The sequence below is a fragment of the Halichoerus grypus genome, chromosome 11, assembly GCF_964656455.1.
Source record: "Halichoerus grypus chromosome 11, mHalGry1.hap1.1, whole genome shotgun sequence".
In the NCBI taxonomy this organism is placed as follows: domain Eukaryota; kingdom Metazoa; phylum Chordata; class Mammalia; order Carnivora; family Phocidae; genus Halichoerus; species Halichoerus grypus.
This window is the reverse complement of record NC_135722.1, coordinates 43,501,978-43,522,111: the sequence shown is the minus strand read 5'-3', so window position 1 is coordinate 43,522,111 and position 20,134 is coordinate 43,501,978. Positions and strand designations below refer to the sequence as shown.

Below are 20,134 nucleotides of genomic sequence, written 5' to 3'. Positions count from 1 at the left end.
ACATACCAAAAGGACATGGAAGCCAGTTGAAGGGACTCTGGCCTAATACGGCATGATTTGATCATCAAAATAAATGATAGTAATGGATTATAACCCATTGAATAAAATAGGAGTCTAAGCATCTCTACAGGTAGAAAAAACTAATAATGAACAAAGTGAAAGTTTGTTGAGACACAGTATAGTTACATAGTATCAAAGTATCTCCCCATAAATTACTTATTTAAACAGGGTGGCTTAACAGTGAAGAAGCATGACAGACACCACCTCAGTCAAATGATCAAACGGAACATCACCAATAACGTGACAAATTGCGATCAGGCATGACATAACAGGATGCAATGAGAAGAACACAGCATGACTACTGTAGCATGCTGCCCCAAATGGGAAGCTTGTGTCTAATCATGAGGAAACAAACAAACCTGTATTAGTTGGCTACTGCTGTGTACAAAATTACCCCTAAACTTTGTGGATTAAAACAATATTTATTATCTTTCACGGTTTGTATGGGTCAGGAATTTGGGAGCAACTTGGATAGGCAGCTCTGGCTTAGGCCTCCTCTGAGGTTGCCAGAGAACTCACTTCCAAGATGGCTTATTCATATGGCTGGCAAGTCTGTGTGGCCACTAGCAGGATGCTTTAGTTAATCTCCGTAGAGGCTTCTCCGCAGGGCTGTTTGAACATCCCCATGATGCAATGGCTGGCTTCCCCGAGAGCAAGCAATCCAAGACACCAAAGCAGAAGCTGAAGTGTCTCTTATGACCTAGCCTCTAGGTACATGTTACTTCTATAGTGTTCCACTGGTCACACAGGTCACCCCTGATTCAAGGTGGGAGGGGGCTTACATGAGGGCGTGAATACCAGGGGGGCAAGAATCAGTGAGGGCCATTTGGGAGTCTGGCTACCACAAGCCCAAATGAAGGGACAAAATAGCTGACCTACAATCTTCAAAACCATTAAAATCATGAAAGTCAAGAAAATGCTGAGAAACTGACTCAATATTAAAGGAGATGAAAGAGACATGACAACCACATGTAACACGTGATTGGGGATGGGGTCCTTAGCTCCCTATTAGATAACTGGGAAAACCTGAATTCAGTTTGAAGCTTAGAAGTGTCAATTTCCCAATTTAGGTGGTTGTATGTTCTTGTTTGGAGGAAAGACACACTAAAGAATTTGGGGGTGATGGGGTGTCATGTCAGCAACTTCCTCTCACCTTTTCTGAATATTTGAGATTACTGAAAAGAAAAACATACATTCTGTTCAACCCAGAGAAATAATTCAAACTACCTAAAACAGATACTATATTGCAGTTCTTTAACTCAGATAATTTTTTAAAACAGACCTTCTTTATAAAAGTCACAGTGCTTTAAACTTGAGAAACACAGAAAAGGCCAAAGAAAAAAAGAAAATCATCTATAATCTATAATATTTTGGCACGTAGCTTTCTGGTCTTTTTTCTGTGCATACATTATATATACTTTAAAAAAAATTATAAACACGATATCATGCTGTTCACATTTTTATCATAAACCTCTCCTCAGGCCAATAATATTCTGCCACAGCATAAAAAGAGATTACTTACCCACTTTTATACATCAAGTCAGCAACGAGGCTGAGATTCAGGACAAGTTTTGCCTGCCTCCACAGCCTATACTTTTACTCCCTGTCCCCCCACCCCCACCTGCCTCCTTGCCCTCCCCCCAACCCTGCACTGCCTCCCCATCCCACACCCTGCCTCCTTGCCCTCCCCCCAACCCTGCACTGCCACCCCAACCCGCACCATGCCTCCTTGCCTCCCCCCAACCCTGCACTGCCTCCCCACCCCGCACCCTGCCTCCTTGCCCTCCCCCCAACCCTGCACTGCCTCCCCACCCCACACCCTGCCTCCTTGCCCTCCCCCAACCCTGCACTGCCTCCCCACCACGCACCCTGCCTCCTTGCCCCCAGAGAGGGTAAAAAAAAAAAAAAGGCACAGATTTTTTTTCTCACCCACCAAAATGTATCAATAATGGCACTGATGCTTGCCAGCTGTGTAGCTCTGCAGTTCCCAGCACCCATTCACACCTGTCTTCCCAGGCTCTTCCAAAGAGGTGTATTATTTTTTAATGCATCAACTTCGTCCTCAGGGCATTTACATAGCTAATTGCTGTCACAGTCCCCATTTTATGATCTTTTCAGGAGGTTATTTGAAATAGTGCTGCATGGTTTGCCACTGGCCCGTTTTGAATTGATGATGGGATATGTCTGGGAATGAGTCAATCAACTGTTATTTGAATATCCACTGTGCACAAGATTCTGCGTTTTTCTAAAAACTCAGGAGTGCAAAGATGTGAATGGTAATTCCTTGCCAGGAAGTATACTGAAATTCAGCTGGAGAGAGAAGAGAAATGTCCACACAGAAGCATCAGGCTGCCTGGGCTCAGTGACGGGAGTCAGACAAGCATGACGGGCCTTTATTGTCAGAAAGATGTCATCAGGAAGGAAGAACTTGAGCTCAGTCCCCATTGGTGGAAGAATGTATGTGGAGCAAGTATTTCTGGCAAGAGAAAGAGTAATAATAAAGATACAGTGGCAGGAATGTTTTAGACATGTGTGGGGGGTGGTGAAGAGATGAATATGGCTAGAAGGTGACAGAAAAAAAATGGGTATGAAGTTAGGCCGGGGGGTACCTGACTGGCTCAATTGGTAGAACATGCGACTCTTGATCTCAGGGTCTTGAGTTCAAGTCCCACATTGGGCATAGAGCTTACTTAATAAAAAAAAAATAAAAAACAAGATTGGTTCAAAAAAAAAGGCCAGGGACTGATTGTGGAAAGCCTTGAATGCCACATCCAGAACAAATTTTATTAAATGGGAAGCAACTGTGTTGGATGAGAGCCTGGCCCTAGGTGGGAAATGAGAATGTAGAGTCTTTTTTGCAGACAGCTCCCTAGAGTCAATTGGTAGGAAAAGGAAGGGGAAGATGAGATGATCCTAAAGGGCCAATTAAAATTATTGACAGCACCGGGGGAAGCCATGCCTACTTGAACGCTGGAAAAACAGTGCTGGTGGAGGGAAAGGTGGAAGACAATGAAGGGGGAGAGAATAATTAGCAAAGTGAGTTCTCCAGTGAGATGAAGAGGAGCCGAATCCAGAACACACATGTTGATAGAGAAGTTGGGGGAGGGCTTATCTTTGAGAAGGAGGGAAATCACATACTCTGAGAATGGAGGGTTGGAGACTGGCCAAAGTATGGAGATGGAATGGTTTGGAGTGAAGAAAAATGTTAAAGTTGTCCTGGGCTAGGCCTAGGCTCAGTGGGTTAGGGCAGCAGGCAAGGAGTGGTCTGGTTTGGAGAGTGATGGTGATTATTTAAAATGAGCTCAGTAGGGATGCCTGGGTGGCTCAGTTGGTTGAGCGTCTGCCTTCGGCTCAGATGGTGCTTCCAGGTTCCTGGGATCAAATCTCACATTGGGCTCCTTGCTCAGAGGGGAGCTTGCTTCTCCCTTTGTCTACTACTCCCCCTGCTTGTGCTCTTTCTCTCTCTCTCTCTGACAAATAAGTAAATAAAATCTTTAAAAATAAATAAATAAAATGAGATTGGTAGCTCAGAGGATGGACAGGAAAGAGGCAGAAAGCCTGATGAGAGAGTACAGACCTGCAAAGGCATTTCCATGCCCAGAGCCCCATGATCAGGAACCATTTCTCACAAGTGAGTTGGGGCTGTCTTTGGGGTGGATAAATTCCTCCAGCTCTGGTTTTGTCTTCTCCCATGGCCTTGGAATTCTCTGGGGCTGGGATTACCCAGTTTCTCTGGCAGCACTGTTCAATAGAATTTTCAGTAACGATACAAATGTTCTATATTTGCACTTTCTATTATGGTAGCCACCAGCTACCTGGTAGCTTTTGAGCACTTGAAATGTGGCTAGTGTGATTAGGAGCTGAATTTAAATTTTTATTTAATTTTAATTAATTTAAAAAGCCACAAATGACTAGTGGTCGCCTCATTGGACAGTGCAACTACTGAACAGTCCCTTTCTTCTTAGTGAAGAAGATAAGACAGGAGTGGAGGATAGGGGATCAGATAGGAGATTTTGCTATTGAGAAGCACTAGCTTTTCCAGGAACTACTCTGATTGACCTTCCCAAGAGTAGGTTTGCAGTTTCAGAAACCCCACATTCCCTTCTTTTTGCTCATGATAAACAAACTCACAAGGATCAGTTATTTTGCAGAATTTCTTTTTCATGACCAGATTCTGGGTAGGTCTTTAACGATAGGTCTGTCCTTGAATCCATACACCTGGAAAGCAGAATTAGCTATCCCAAGGCTTCTGGATGAAGAAATGTGGAAACCGAGGAGATCATTTCACTCAGGCCAAAGTAGCTTCTGTGGTCCTAGGAAGAAGTCTGGAGTCCTAGAAAGAGTTCTGACTTTGCGACAGAGACCTAGATTCAAACTCTGGTCCTTAAACATGTTATCCAACCATTTTAATTCCACATCTATAATACGGAAAGAATGCTACCTACCTGAAAGGGCTGTTGTGGGTGTTACATATAATTAATAACATTCATATTTATTCTTTTTTAATAAAAGATTTATTTATTTATTTATTTGAGAGTGAGTGAGCATGCAGCGTGAGGGGAGGGGCAGAGGGAGAGAGTCTTTTAAGCAGACTCTGTGCTGAGTGCAGAGCCTGATGTGGGGCTCAATCTCATGGCCCTGAGATTATGACCTGAGCAGAAATCAAGAGTTGGAGCTTAACTGACTGAGCCATCCAGGCACCCCCACATTTATTCTACATTGATTGCCATCTAATGTGCTAGGGACTAGAAATAAAATGGTAGGCAAGGCAGATATGATTCTTGTTCCACTAGCTTATTTCACTGCCTTTTGTTCTAGTGTGTGAAGATAGGCATTAATCAAATAATCACAGAAGTATACACTACATCTTTATAATATGTTATATAATATATTATAATATAATATAATATAATATAATATAATATAATATATAATATTATATAAAATTACAGACTGTGATAAGTCCAGGAAGGAAGTGTACAGGTGATATGATTTCTAAAATATGTTTGCAGACTTTTTGACACTATCCCTCTAAAAGGTAGTATCTAATTCTTCTCCCATTGGACATGGGCCAATCTTAGTGAATCACTTCTAATGAATAGAATATAGTAGAAGGGATGCTATTTGGCTTTTGAAGCTAGCTCATAAGAAAGAAACAGCTTCTTTGTCTCTCTTTCCTTGCCCCACCTCCCCTCCATTTCTTCCCACTTTTTTTTTTTTTAAGATTTTATTTATTTATTTGACAGAGAGAGAGACAGCAAGAGAGGGAACACAAGTAGGGGGAGTGGGAGAGGGAGAAGCAGGCTTCCTGCTGAGCATGGAGCTCAATGCGGGGCTCGATCCCAGGACCCTGAGATCATGACCTGAGCCGAAGGCAGCTGCTTAACCGACTGAGCCACCCAGTCGCCCCATTCTTCCCACTTTCTTAATGTTTAGCTTTGACTTCAAGTCACCATGTTGCGAGGAAGACCAAACAATATGGAGAGGTGTATGTACAGAGAAACAGAGTCCTCTTACCAACAGTCAACACAAACTTGCCCGTGATATGAATGAACAGTCTTGAAGGGGAAACTGCAGTCCCAATCAAACCTTCAGGTAACTGCATTCCCAGCTGACATGTGACTACCATCACATGAGAGACCACAAGCCAGAACCACCTAGCTGAGCCATTTCCAATTGCCTGAGCCACAGAAATGATGAGAGACAATAAGTGATTCCTACTGGCTCAAGACATTAACTTTTGGAGATATTTGTTACCCAGCATTCGATAACTAATACAATAAAAAAAAAATGTGATAAAGTCTGGGGTATCAAGAAAAACAGGGGAACAATTTTAAATAGAGAGTAGCAGAAGATATTCTAAGAAGCTGTACTAACACAAACAAGGGCCCTGTGGGCAAATGATCAGTTTGAGGACTAAAAGGTATCCAGGGTGCAAGGAGCACGCAGTTGGACGGGAGAGATGCAAGATGGCTTAAAAGGAAGGGAGGGGTTAGATCACGCAGAGCCATAGAATGACTTTTTCTAAATGTGGTAGGACACTCTTGAAGAATTTTTAGCAGGTAGAGATGCATCAGGCCTGAAAATTTGGTTTCTGGTGTTTTCCCTAGAGATGGGAAACACCTGATGAGGATCATTCTCATAGTGGAAGACCATGGTTTTGGATAGGTTGTTTGACATGCTTTTGAGATGCCCAGATGATGGAGTTTCAAGGAGAGATATGGATTGCATGTGCATGTTTGAAAGACAACAGCAAACACACAGTGATTGAAACCACTGGAGTAAATTAGCTAGAATCAGCTGGAAAGGGGATATAAAGTAAGAGTAGTAGAAAGCCTAGGATCTAGAACCACACAATTTAACAGCTAGCTAGAGGAGAGTGGGTCAGCGAAAGACAATGAGATACAGCAGAGGAGTGGGGGGAACCAGGAGGTTGTGCCAAAGAGAGAGACTGTTTCAGAGAGGTGATAATCAACCACGTCAAATAATCCAAGATGTGGTCAATGAAAGTCACACTGAACTAACAAACCGAGTCATGGGGGCTAGAAAAACATCTGTTTTTGAGGGAAGAAGTGATGGAGACAAAAGCCTGAATGGAGAGGGTTGAGGAATAGTGGGAGTTAAAGAAATAGAGGAAATAAGGTCAGACAACTCTTTTCAGAAGTTCGGTTGAGAAAGGGAGGAGAAGGCAGAAGCTTCGGATGAGGTTGGGGTTTGTTGTTATTTTTAAGATGGAAGGGAGACCTCTGTTTAAATGCTGATGGAAATGATCCCATAGAGAGTGAAGTTCGTGATCTGGATGAGAGGGAATGGTGTACCCTGAAAGGATTATGAAAATGGGGGGGGGGCGATAGGATTCAGAACCAGCTCAAGCCCTGGGCATGTGGGAGGCATTGGAATATTAGCGGCTCTCTTTAATATTTATTTTTAACTTAAAAATTGTGAAATACAACAGATGCATAGCGAAGAGTGTCTAAAACAAATACAGTAGCCCCCCCACCAACCCCACCCGATCCACGGTTTCTGTGTCTGGTTCAGTTACCCAAGTTCAACTGTGGTCCTGAAGCAGACAATCCCATCATCAGAAGGTCAACAGTAGCCTAGCACTATGTCCCAATACCTGTGCCATTCACCTCGCTTCATCTCATCATGGGTGTATTCTACTCTCTTACACCATCACAGGAAGAAGGGCGAATGCAGTACTAGATATTTAGAGAGCTAGAGAGACCACATTCACATAACTTTTATTACACTGTATTTTTATAATTGTTCTATTATATTACTATTGTGAATCTCTTATTGTGCCTAATTTATAAACCAAACTTGATCATAGGTAAGTACGCATAGGAACAAATATAATATATATAGGGTTCAGCACTATCCGCAGTTTCAGGCATCCACTGGAGTTTCAGAATGCATCCCCTCAGATAAAGGGGGACTTCTGTGCAAAGTTTAATGGATCATTATAATAAACATCCATGTAAGCAGACACAGATATAACATTGTCCACATTTCAAAAGCCCCCTCTCCCATGTTTCTCTCCCTTGTTCCAATGCCCTGTTCTTGCTGGTAAGCACTATCCCAGATTTATTGGTAATTTATGTTTTTCTATTTTTCCCAGTTTTACCACTTCAGTATATACCTAAGTATATTTCAAATAATGCTGTTAAATTTTGCTTGTTTTTGAACTTCATATAAATACAATTATACTATGTGGATTCTTTTATTTCATGTTTCTTTCACTCAATATTATATTTTTAGCATTCATCCATGTTGTTGAATGGACCTCATTTGTTGTCAACCCCATATACTATTTATTCCATTGTATGATTATATCACAATTCATTTATCTTTTCTGCTATTAGTGGACATGTGGGTTGTTTCTTGTTTGGTTGTGTGGTTTTTTTTTAAGTTTTGTGAACCTCTATTTTTAAAAAATATTTTTATGTATTTTTTATTGTTTTTAAGTATTCTCTACATCTAATATGGGGCTTGAACTCACAATCCTGAGATCAAGAGTTGGATGCTCTACCAACTGAGCCATCCAGGTGCCCCTTCTGTTTGGGATTATTACAAAAATGCCCCAATAAACATTCTTGCATGTGTGTCCTGGTGCACATGTACCTGAATTTCTCTTGGCTATACTCCTAAGAAGAACTTCTGGGTCATAGAGTATGCATATCTTTGACTTCATTAGTTAATACCAAACTTTCCCAGAGGTTATACCAATTTACACTCCTGTAAGTTACTCCATTTCATTAGAAATGAGACAAACTGTATCATTAATATTAATAATACATCTTCACTTATTTTCCAAAGCAGTATCTTCCTGAGCCAGGTGCTTCCTTAGGGTAAGCTCTAACCTGCCAGCTCTCCTTCTAGCTTCAGGTCGACTGAGTTCTATCTCAGAATGACTTGTTACCATTAAGTGGATCATTGTTTCTCTTATCCGTTACAAGTTAGGTTCTTCCTTGGTTAAGACTTGGAAGTAACAAACTCTTTTGTATCATAGGTGATACATATAATTGTTATATCTCAGGGTAGATCACCCCTGCACTTGGTTGATCTTTTGCCATCAGTATAGTACTGCATTTGGGCGGCTAAGTGGAAGGTTAAGAGCATGAAATATGGAGCTGGACTGCCTGGGTTTGAATCCTCACTCTGTACTTTCTAGCTGTATGATCCTGACCAAATTATTTCACCTCTCTGTCCTCAGTTTTCTCATCTAGAAGATGAGAATGTGTACCTACCTCATAGGGTGACGGTGAGGGATTAAATGAGGTAATGAGTGAAAAGCACTTAAAAAAGTGCCTGGTATCCAATTGCTTTGTTATAGATCTGTTATAGTTTTGGGGGCAGTAGAGGTCAGTGGTTACGAACATGGGCTGAAGTCAGAGGGAATTCAGGTCTTGGCTCTACTCTCTCTGGACTGTGGATCATTGAGTGAGTCATATAATCTTCCTATACCTCAGTTCCTCACCTGTATAAACTGAGCTAGGAATCATTACCTTGTACAGGTGCCATGAGGATTGAAATCGCAAATGCAAAGTGCCAAGTGCTGGGTGTGGGTGCAGTACATGCTAGTTGCTGTCATTTTAGTAGATGGCAGCTACTATTCCTGCCCTCAGATGCTGGAGGTGAACCGCTGCTGGGCCCTGACATCCATAGGTCCTATGCACTGTCCAGTGGGCGGATGAGGAGTGTGGAGAGACCACAAAAGTTATTCCCATTTATGTGTAGGTCCTGGGTGGTGTACACTTAGCTAAATGAGACCCAGTCCACTTGGGCTCAGATATGGGGGCATCCCAGCACACCGGTAACTACAGAATACAATAGTGTGCCTGGAGCAAGGAATTTTGAGGGTCCTAAGGAGGAAATATCTAGTTGAGTAGTCTTTCTAGAAGAGGTTTTTAAGATAAGTCTCAAGAAACATCCATGTAAATGGGAGAAGTTGGAGAAAATACTGGTCATGAAGAGCTCTGAATCCCAGGCCAAGGTATTTTTCCTCAACTCAGTAAGAAATGGGATATTTTGTATTGCCAAGTGGCTGTGAGATGAGAGCTGGAGTCTGAAAAATGTTCAGGTGCACTGGGCCAACAAACTGTGGTTTAGCAACCCTACTGTCTGGCTTGCACTGCCATCAGACTCTGGTGCTTTTAGAAGATGATATTTGGAGAGGGATATGCCTAGTTCAATTTTAATGCCAAATTAATTATGTTTTTCTAACACATTTCCAAAAACCAATGCGAAGGTGGCTAGTTAACCTCATTGTATCACCTTATTATTGCATGCAAACTAGAGATAAAATGCATTAGTATCTACCTGTGGTGGTGGATACCTACATGCATGAGAAAATTGTATAGAAATACAGGTACACACAAATGAGTACAATTAAGACTGGGGAAATGTCAATAAGATGGGTGGACTGCATCAATGTCAGTATCCCGATTGTGCTATATTATAGTTTTGGAGGACATTACCATTGGGAAGAACTGGGCAAAGTGAACAAAAGATTTCCTTGTAGTATTATTTTTTACAACATGTGAATCTTCAGTTATCACAACAAAAATTCCAATTAAAAAATTAGTAAAAGTTATGTTTTGTACAAAATATGCCATAGGAAGTCACATTCTGCTTCCCTTAATTATCCATATTTAGGGGGCTTAGGGACACATAAAATAGGCACCATTATTTATCTTGGGGCTCCAATTGGAAAGGAGAGCAAAGTGCCTAGAAGGAAAGAGGTCAACAGTACAGGAATTGCTTTGCTACTTTGATCTTCGTGAAACTGCACATGACAGTTACCGAACACTTTTGACAAGTTCTGCCACAGAGGGCTGACTTTACCCTGCTGTTTTCTGATTTACCTACTGAGTCTACTATGTCACTTTTGCGCCTTCAAAGGTGGCGTTAAAATTATTCTTTTCTAATGGAAGAGAAGTTTATCCACACACACAAAAGGAGTGGCCTGAAGTTGCCGGATGTAGCATTTTAAAATTCGGGGAGTTTTTACCTAACCCATTACTTTCAAAAAAGTACAAACCACACGGATGAGTGAACTTAATTTCTCGAGCAAGTTGGAGAAGACCGTGCTAGCAGGGCAGGATTATTATGAACTCCGTAATTATGCTTTCTCTGCTATGTTAAAGGTTTCCCTTCCCAACAAAAGGGCCGACATCGACTTGAATGAGCGCCGCGAACTTTTATAAAGTGGAAGAGGGGAAGAAATGGCAGGCTGGGAATCCGGCCCCGGGAAGGCTTCCACGGCGCTGGAGAACCACCACTTGAATTTCCAGAAAAGAAACTTCTCTTCCCCGAACTTGCCGACTTCCGCGAGTCCGGGAGCGCTCTAAGCGGTCGGCTGACCTTCCGCGTCCCGGATGAGGGAAACTGAGGCAGGGAGGGCGCGGCGCGCGCCGCTTCGGCCTCGGCGCCCGCCCCGGACGAGGGAACCCGGGCTTCCAGAGCTCTCCGCGCGGACGCAAGCACCTCGGAGCCGCCCGCCACCCCGCCCTACTCGGGACAAAGCCCGAGCCCGCGCCGGGAGGCGGGGGTGGGGGGTGGGGGGGCAGGGCGGCTCCCGCGCGCGCCCCGCTCCCCCGTGGGCGCGAGACTCCGCCCCGCCGCCCCTGCGGGGGGAGCCCGCGCCCCAACAGCGAGTCGGCCGAGCCGGGCCCGCCCCGAATCCCCATGACGTCACCGGCGGCGGCAGGCCCCGCCCCCGGCCCCGGGCGGCAGGCCGCATGACGTCACCGAGGCCCCACCCCTCCGGAGCGAGTTCGGTCCTGGCGTTCATTTCATTCCTGTCCTCATTCCGAACATTCTTAGCATCGCTCGCGCCGCGCCGCGCCGCCCGAGCCGAGCCGAGCCTCTGCAGCCGCCGCCGCGGCCCCGCCGCCCGCCGCGGGCGCCCACCAAGCACTTTGCAGACTCGCTTCCACCCTGCGGGCCAGTCCGCGCGGCGGGGCCCGGGCCCGGGGCGGCCGCGTCCGGGGACAGGCCATGCAGTGAAGCCCCCCCACCCCGTCCGCCTTTGCCCGGAGCCGCGGGCAGCAGCCCAGTGCGCCCAGCCGGCCCCGGGGCAGGAGCGGTGCTAGGCAGGGGTGGGGTGGCCCGGCCCGGGGACCGGGAGCCGGGGAGGGAGCCGGGCACCGAGCTGCGGGCGGGGGAAGCGGCGCCGAAGTTTGCCTCGGACTCGCCGGGCGCTGCGGCGGCTCCCTTCGCCGAGGTAAGTTGGCGCGCGGGGCTGATGCTGGGTGCGGGCGGCGCACGGGGCGCCGGGGGCGGGGGGCCGGCGGCGCGTTCGGCTCGGGCCGCTCTTTCTCTGCGGGCTCCGCTTTGTGTGCGGCGGGCGGGCACGCGGAGGGCCGGGGCCGGGGCCCCCGCGTCCCCTTCAAGGTGAGCGGCCGGGCGCCGCCGCGCGAGTTGCCGGGACGCCAAGTTGGGCCGCGCGCTGAGGAGCCCGCGCGGCAACAGGCGGCCCCCGGCGGCGGCCCTGGAGGCGCCCGGCCGGCCGCGCCGCGCCCCCCGCGCCCCCCGCGCCCCCCTCGCCTGCCCGCCCGCCCGCCCGCACGCGCGCACACGCACACACCCTCACACCCTCGGGCAGTTTTCACGGTTTGCTCGGGGAAGTCAGAAGTTCGGAGCGGGCGCGGGCGGGGAGAGCCGCCGGCGCCGCCTCGGAGCGCGGAGCCGGCCGCCCCCCCCGCCCCTACCGGGCCCCCCCCTCCAGGCGCCGGGGCCCCCCGAGGCCGGCCCGGGGTCCGCGCCGACTCGTGCTGCCCGCGGGGGTCCGCTCCTTCTCAAAGATGAAAGAAGGCACGGTCGCCTTTGCCGCTTCTCCAGGACTGTTGCTGCCGCCGCCGCCGCCGCTTCATTGCACATTCAAGTGGAAAATTTTCAGGAGTCAGCAGAAACATTGTGTCCAAAAAAGACTGAGTCGCAGTTACCACCAAACCCTGGAGGAGACTCTCCCTGGAAAACTTCCCTTCGGTAGGAAATACTGGGGGATTTGTTTGTTTATTGGAAGAGAAATGATCCCCAGGAGAGGAGAAAATCAGGGTGTACTTCTAGTCTTTGTTCATAGCAGCAACACTGTTTTCAAAAGTCCAGAGGCCCGCTTTCAAGAAAGTTCAACTTCCATGAGTTTTTTTTTTCTAAAATGCATTTCTGTATATATATATATATATATATATATTTTTTTTTTTTTTTAACTGAAGCAACATTTTAAATGAGTTGAAAACAATGGAGGGCTCACACTTCCCTTATTCTCCTCCCACGAAAATAAATAAAATCCAGATCATAATTTTCTTTGCTTTTTAATTGTCTTTCTTTTTAAAGATTTATTTAAAGTTGAATGGTGTCACTGTATAAAAATATTTATGAAACAATGAAATAGCAGCCACCAGCATTTCTCAGGAGGCTTGTTAACTTCTTAGAAGCAAGTGGCTGCCTGTGATTTGCAGAAATGAAAATTGACCTCAGTAAGCACTGGAAACTTAGAGACAGATGATGTTCCAGGAGCGGGTAATGTAAAAAGGCCTGTTTTTTTAAAACAGTGCCTTGGAGGGAGCCCAGGTCCTGAGACAGAAAGGTCTGCAAAACCTATCACATTTCAAAATGGTTAAACAAGAAAATTTAAAATGCTACAGATACTGCAAAGGAGCAGAACACTTAACAGTTCAGGGCAACCACATGTTTCTTCCTCCCCACCCTTCTCCTTGAGTGTTTGTGGAAGTTTTGGTGGTCTGATCGCTTGTGGTGTGCTGGGTGCATGCAGGTGGTTACCTGAGTAGACGGATCCCTTAGGAGCATGTGATCTGACTGCATTGTCAGAACAGGCAGCGGGCTCCTTTCTCTGCAGTGTGCAGTGGCTTTTGCTGGTGTGTCATGCGTGGGGCTTCTCTGCCAGGGTACTCTGAGGCAGTGGTTGGGGAACGTATCTCAGGCTGTGCCCAGTGCTTCGTCCTTTCACTATTGGGCTTGTGCCCTTTTGTAAATAGAGGGATCTTTGGGGCCAGACTTAGATCCAACTTTGGTTAAGAATCTTTCCTCTTCAGAAGGAAATAGTAGAACTAATTACAAAGTGACTCAGGAAAGACAAATGGATTAGTTGAACCTTTGTCAACAGCGAGGTTTTGAATCGTTGATTATTTTTTTGGGGGGGGGAGGCTTATTTTTCTAATCTCGTTATTTCCATAAATGGTCACAGATATTTTTGTTTAGTATTTCTTTGTATGTGCAACTCGGTGTTGAGCTCTTAGGTTTCAGATTTTAAACAGAGTTTGTAATTCTTTTATTTGTTGTTGGTATAAAAAAATGAACTGATAAGCTGTATTCATTACTGGTTCTTGCTGATGGTATAAAAGTGCCAATGTAGACCATTTTATTTTTACTTTAATGATAAGTATTATTTGGCCTGCAGTTTTAGGGGAATATTAGAATAATCTTTCTTTTCTTTTTTTATTACAATTTTGAAACAAAACCAATGTGACACTTTGACAGTACGATTTGAAGAAATATAGGAAAGAATCTTTGTATAGATTCCTCCTCTCAGTGATCTTTCATCAAGTAACAAATAGAACTCCATCCAGAGAACATGCTTGAGGGACTGTTGGAGTTTGTGTTTTTTTTTTTTCCTTTTTTTTCCTTTTCCCAAAACATAAACCAGGACTCACCACGACATATACTTAATTTAAAGAGGGAGGGCAACCTAGTTTAGTTTGAGCCGGATTGAAACAAATTTCTCACGGAGAGGCGGAGGGGCGGAGAGGCGGAGAGGCGCTTCCTTGCATTGTGGTACAACGTGTGCCTAGGCCCCAGCAGCAAACTAATTATATGTAAGGGCAGGTTTTGGGCGGGGTGAAGCGGGGTAGGGGGGCACTCTGGGGGAAGTCAGCTTCTTCCCTTCCCCTTTTCCTCTACCTCTCTGTTACTTTATACAGCAAGAATTTTGTATTCATACACTCACTTTGGGGACTAATGTCCCCTTTTATTAATAACAAGGACAAGCAAGTCATAAGGAAAAGGGTGTTGGGGTTTTCGCTGCTTGGGCTTCAGTCATTTAGAAACAATTTTGAATTCTGACGCTGCAGATCAAGTATAGGAGGGCATTTCTCAGTGGGAAAATTTGAGAAGAATACAGTTGTAGTGTATCATCCGTTTCTAGATCATATTTGTTATATCTTCAGTAGAAAAGTATGTAACAGGAACAGTTGGAGAATGTAGATCTCAAATGTTAGTTAGGCCTTTGAAGAAGTGAGCTGTGCCATAACAATATTTTTAAGGTTCCTTGTTTTAGAAACGGATTGATCTGTCATACATGGTGGTCAAACCAGAGCCTGTGCATCTGTGGGATTAACTTTTTTCTCTAATCTCCTGTACTATTACGTGTTAATTGTGAGCATAATTATACTGCCTGCAAATGAAAATCGTGGTGTTTTATCACTCCAAAGGTTGGTGCAAATAACTGCATGTAGGAACCAGCATCCGCACGATGACCGTGTTCACACGCAGACAGTCGGTAGATAATACTTTCAAGCTCGTATTTTAGGCACGTTGTCTTGTTTCCAATAAAGAGATTGCGAAAGAATAAAAATGCTGCCGAGTGAAAGCTGTGCCTAGGGGTTGGATCCCTTTAGTGATAAAACTTTTTAGGTCTGTTTTTTCCAAAGACTGAGGACTACTGGCCAGAGCAAGTGTCCAGCTTTCTCTGCAGCACTGCGAAGAAATTGGAGCCCACCTTTCTGTCGATCAAGGGGTGCACTGACTGCAGCTTCCTCTTTAGAGTTCAGAAACTGGAACTGCAGCAAGTCCTAGAGTCCTACTTCTGAACTCGGCAAAAAAAGTATACTGTAAGCTTCCTGCCCTTTGACAAACTTGGGCTCTGCTGCTGGGCTATTGGGGACTGACTGATGGCTGGAATAATCTTTTATAGCTGCCTGTGCTTTTTCTTATTTTATCTGTAGACGCCACAGATTACGCTGTGGTATTTAAATTAGATCCCAAATCATGTTTGAACAATATCAGTGATATATTTTATTCTTTCACATTCACAAAGGTGATAAAGTCAAGTAATTCAGGTCCATGTTAAGCTCTTAATGTTTCCGGGTTGGGCTTTTTGACAAATACCGGCTTAGTCCCCCTTGTCTTGCAGTGACTGCATACTTCTGAGATTGGGAAGTTTGGGCCTTCCCTCTTCTGGGATAGTTTGTGGAATGCTAGAATATTTGGATCTAAATATCTGGGGTATTTTTGTGTGTGATTTTTTTGTTTCAAACCTGTGAGTTATAGATTCTCATCATCAGCTTCTTTGACCCTATCCCATATCGGAACTTAAGAGTTGAAATTCAGCCATCTCTTCAGAGAGCTTCAGCTTTCCTTGTGGTGCCAAATAAGAGAATTTTGGAATATGTATTTTTATTTTAGTGAAATCAAATGGGATGCCCTGAAGGGTGGGTTTTGAGGATGGTATTTCTTACAGGGTGGGTCCCACTCAGCTCTTAAGTTCTGTCCACTGGCTTTTTGCATGGTTGGGAAGATTCTCAGAAAATAGTTTCCATAGTCTGGGAGTCCTAGCTAACTGTGAAACCACTGGTCTCTCTTCTGATTGGAAAGGGGAGGGGGATCTTAGAGGCTGTCTTTTCTACTTTTGTGGCAAGCTAAGGGAAGTCTCCATCTTGGCTGTATCCTGTCTCCACCCCCTCCCACGCCCCCATATTTACTATCCCCATCAGTATTTACTATCCTGATGTAATTTTCTGCTCTTTTTGACATTAGTTTTTAAGGCTCTGTCCTAGGATTTCATTAGCAGTTTTAGTTTGAGGAACAGGGCCCAGCATTGGAAAATGGGTTTAAAAGAAAAAAGCAGCTTATTAATGAACAAGTTAAGCACCACCATCATCTCCAGTGGGGAATTCTGGTTGCTTTTAGGCATCTGACAGATTTAGATGTATGTGTACAGTGACTGAAACACTATTGACTGGGAATATACAACAATGACGAGTGCTGTTGTTTTTACTGATACATAAACTGAAAAACTGCTGCTAATGGTGGGAAATGTTAATTATGTGAGAACATATTGAACTTATATTCTCTGGCATGAACTTTTAAAAAAAATGCATGAACTGCGCTGCTTTTTTATAGGCACAGCTTTCTAATTATCATAATTCAGTTCAGCTCCGCTCTTGGATGGAGTTCAAGTGCAATCTCAATTTAACTTGAAAGGAGTTTTTTTTTTTTTTTTTAAACTGAGAATGTTTAAGAAAATTTGAAAAGTTCATCCAAGAATGTTGTCTGCTAAGGTGTTGGTAATTGGGGGGTGTGTGTGTGAAATGAGTGCCTTTTTATAATAGTTAACTAGATCTGATTGTTAGATTGACTGTCCTTTTTTTTGTTTTTTGTTTTTGCTTTGCACTGTATCCAAACCTGCATCTTGTACATTTTTGCACAACCAGATGCTCTGTGTTGCTGAGTTCTCTTTGAAAACCAGTGTCTTTTCCCTAATAGACTGTAAACTAAATAAATACTTTATTACCATTAATGATATAATCTCTGTAAAGATAGGAACCTCTTTAGAGGGTAGCAGAAATCTTAGGAATTCATACAACGAAACCCACCATTAATCTTGGTTACCAACCAAGCCTTTAGAAGGTAGAGCTCCTCATTTGTTTGTCTTTACGTCTTGACTTGATGGCATTCTGTGACAGGAGTTGTCTTTGGCAGCATTCATTCACTGTCTTCTGTCCTTTAAATTTTCTATGACCTCCGTGCCTTTTCCAAGAAAAAAAAAGTTAATGAAGCCCAGGCGCCAGATCCTCTGCGGAATGGATTTTAATTGGAAGAAAGAACAACTTCAGCTGGACCTTCCGACTTTGTCCAGTCTGACTTCTGCTGAAATGCAAAGGGAGCCCGCAGAAACCAAATGACTTCATTTGCCCTGGCACTTAAGAGCCGAATTCACTTCCATGGTGGTGAAATAAAAGGAGCCAAGTGTTTTAAATAGCCACTCCCCGAGGCCCGCCTGCCCGAGTGTTTGGAGAAAAGCGCATTGTCTGCTTGCAGCTCTGGCTGGGAGCCGGCCTGACTCGCCCTCCCCCACCAGGCAGCTCCATTGGCGGAGCTGACATCTGGTTTTCTCTGTTCACCTGCCGTATACCTGCACGCGCGCGCACACCCACACATCGCGTGCATGCGTTGTGTCCTGTGGGTAACGCACATTTTTGACGTTGAAGGTGTGTTGTGTTTTAAGTCCCTCCCGGGATAGGGGGAGGCACAAGGCTAATAGCACAAAATAAAATGTAAACACAGCAGCCACCCCACATGCCGCTGCTGCTGGGTTTCTGTCCGACGGTGCTCTCTGGGTAGGCGTGCCTATTGTTGTGGCCGCAACAGGCGGCAGAAGTTGGGGCACCATATGGCGGATGTGGGCCTCAGATAAGCTGTCTGGTAATTTAGCTTATCAATAGCATTTTGATATGCTTCATTTTCAGATCACCCATCACTGTGGCTGGGGATGTCCTGGGGGCTAACTGATTGCAAACCATTGAAACCATTGTGAGCGATGCTTCCTTTGGTGGAATCTCTTTCAACCCTTTCTCCCTGGCTGCCTTTTCATCTCAAAGCCTTTGGGAGACCGTGGTGGTTAGAGTTAGAAAGAGCCCCATCAGCTGAGGGGACGGCAGCCCCGTCCTGAAATCTGGAACACTAGAAGACCTCATCAAGTATTTTCATGGAGGGCGAAACAGAAAACAAGCTACCTAATAGCACTTTTTATATAGGCAGAGCTGAGAAATTCCCGTAATTCAAAATCTGCCTTTGTTTTAAACACTGGAGAGATAAGGCCGATATTGTTCTTATTTTGTTAAAAGGTTTCTGGTTCTTTCAAAATAACCTCCCTAATTTCCTTTCACCTTTAAGTTTTACCTTAATCATAAAATGTAAAATTGATTGATGTCTATGTAACTGGAAACCAGAAGAGGCCTGTGATTTGGAGGCAGGAAGCAGCTTCCTTTATGACTAGGAATTGTTAAAGAGGGAAATACTTCCGGAACACTTCTACTCAGGTGTCTAGTGAAGCTGAAGGAAAATTACGCTTCCAGTGGGGAACCGACAGAGGGACTCTTGCCCGAGTTGCTGGAGCCAACTCAGGGATTCTGCACACAGTAGGTGGCTCTGTGGAAATTTGATGATGTGCATCACCATGTGCTTATCAGCCGTGTGAATCTCATTCAGCAAATCCTTGTGTCCCCGATACGTGCCAGGCACTGGGGGAAGAAGCCAGGATCAGACCGGCTGCCCCTTTCCCAGCCCACCCTCCCTGGATGTTCTTGCTCACCTTTCTAGGCCCCTCATCTTTTCCCACATTTTGACTTCTGGGTTTGTAATGCATTGTACACAGATCCTTTTGCGTGGCTAATTCAGGATGATTCTGACTCAAATCCAGGTCAGCTACTTCCCACGCCTGCCCCAGGGAGCCTCTGCTGCACCAGTGTTCCTCCCTGAGCATGTGCCCTGCGGCCTCCACAGATCTTTCAACAGCCTGGACATTACCCCTGCAGATTTAGGAGGGCTGGGCTGGGTGCAAAGTTTCTGTATTTTTAAGAGGTCCGCAGTGGTGTCCGCCTCTGGTTGGGAACCCTCGCTCTAGATATTCTACTTCTTCAGATCCAGTCAGTCTAAATTTGACCATCCCTCCTAACTCTGAATGGGATTTTTCTCCCCCTGTATTTGTGAACAAATACTGAATCTTTATGGAATTCACTAAGATGGACTTGGTTGGTTTTAAAAATACAGCCGTATAAAGATAAGGCTGCACCTTTCTATGCAGGAAAAGCAATAAAATGAACAAAACCATCTTCCCCCTGTTAGGCAATCATCTGCTACCCCTTGGGAGTGTAGCAGTTGATTCCAGATGTGATTATAGAGGTGAGGTGTGTGTCAGGCTTGCCGGCAAGGGGTTTAAGGGACTAATTCTTGTCTGGCTGCTTGCAGAGGTGGTTTTACTTTCTGGGTAGTGAGGCTGCTCACAGAGCTCCTCGAGTGGTATCCCTTGATGTAGCAGAGTGCGGGGGATGGGGAGGCTGATCCTGACAGCGTCCAAGATATGAGCCTGCTGCTGCTAAACCACACTTGGCTTTTCATTCCTTTCTTCTCTCTTCTTCCACCTTGGGCACTTTGAAATCCAGATGCTCCCAGTTTTGTGTAGAATTCCCACTTGCCTCTGGACATTTAAACATTTACAGGTACTGCTGGGTGCCAGGGATTTGGTGATCGGCCAAAGGTGGTCAAAGAATGGTGATCAGTGAACACCCCTGCAAAGTTTGTAGTTTGGCGAGGGAAACGGGCCTGTGAAGAGATCATCGCCATGTAGTGGGGAAGCTGTATGTTTGATATTTCGTGGGTTCCAAGATGCAGCTTTTCATATATTTGAAGTTGAGACGTGTTCTGCAGTCGTGGCTGGCCAGGCGGTGGTCATGGTCTGCCATGAGGCTGCACACATTCATCAAAGCCCGTGGAAGAGATGCAGGAGAGGAAGGGAATCCCGGAGCCCGCTCTGGGGCATTCCTGAGGATGC

General features: G+C 45.1%; 1 protein-coding gene across 12 annotated transcripts in view; it reads left to right on the top strand.

Annotated features, from left to right (window-relative positions):
- Positions 1–11,343: 11,343 nt before the first annotated feature.
- TEAD1 (TEA domain transcription factor 1) overlaps positions 11,344–20,134 on the top strand; it is a 260,920-nt gene continuing 252,129 nt past the window's right edge. For 2 of the 12 annotated variants that reach the window (XM_078058394.1, XM_078058393.1), the window contains exon 1: positions 11,344–11,788. The gene's annotated coding sequence lies outside the window, so the exon portion shown is untranslated. Of the gene's footprint in view, positions 11,789–12,099; positions 12,553–20,134 lie in introns of those variants that run through there. The other 10 variants (XM_078058396.1, XM_078058395.1, XM_078058392.1 and 7 more) reach the window with 7 other exon arrangements.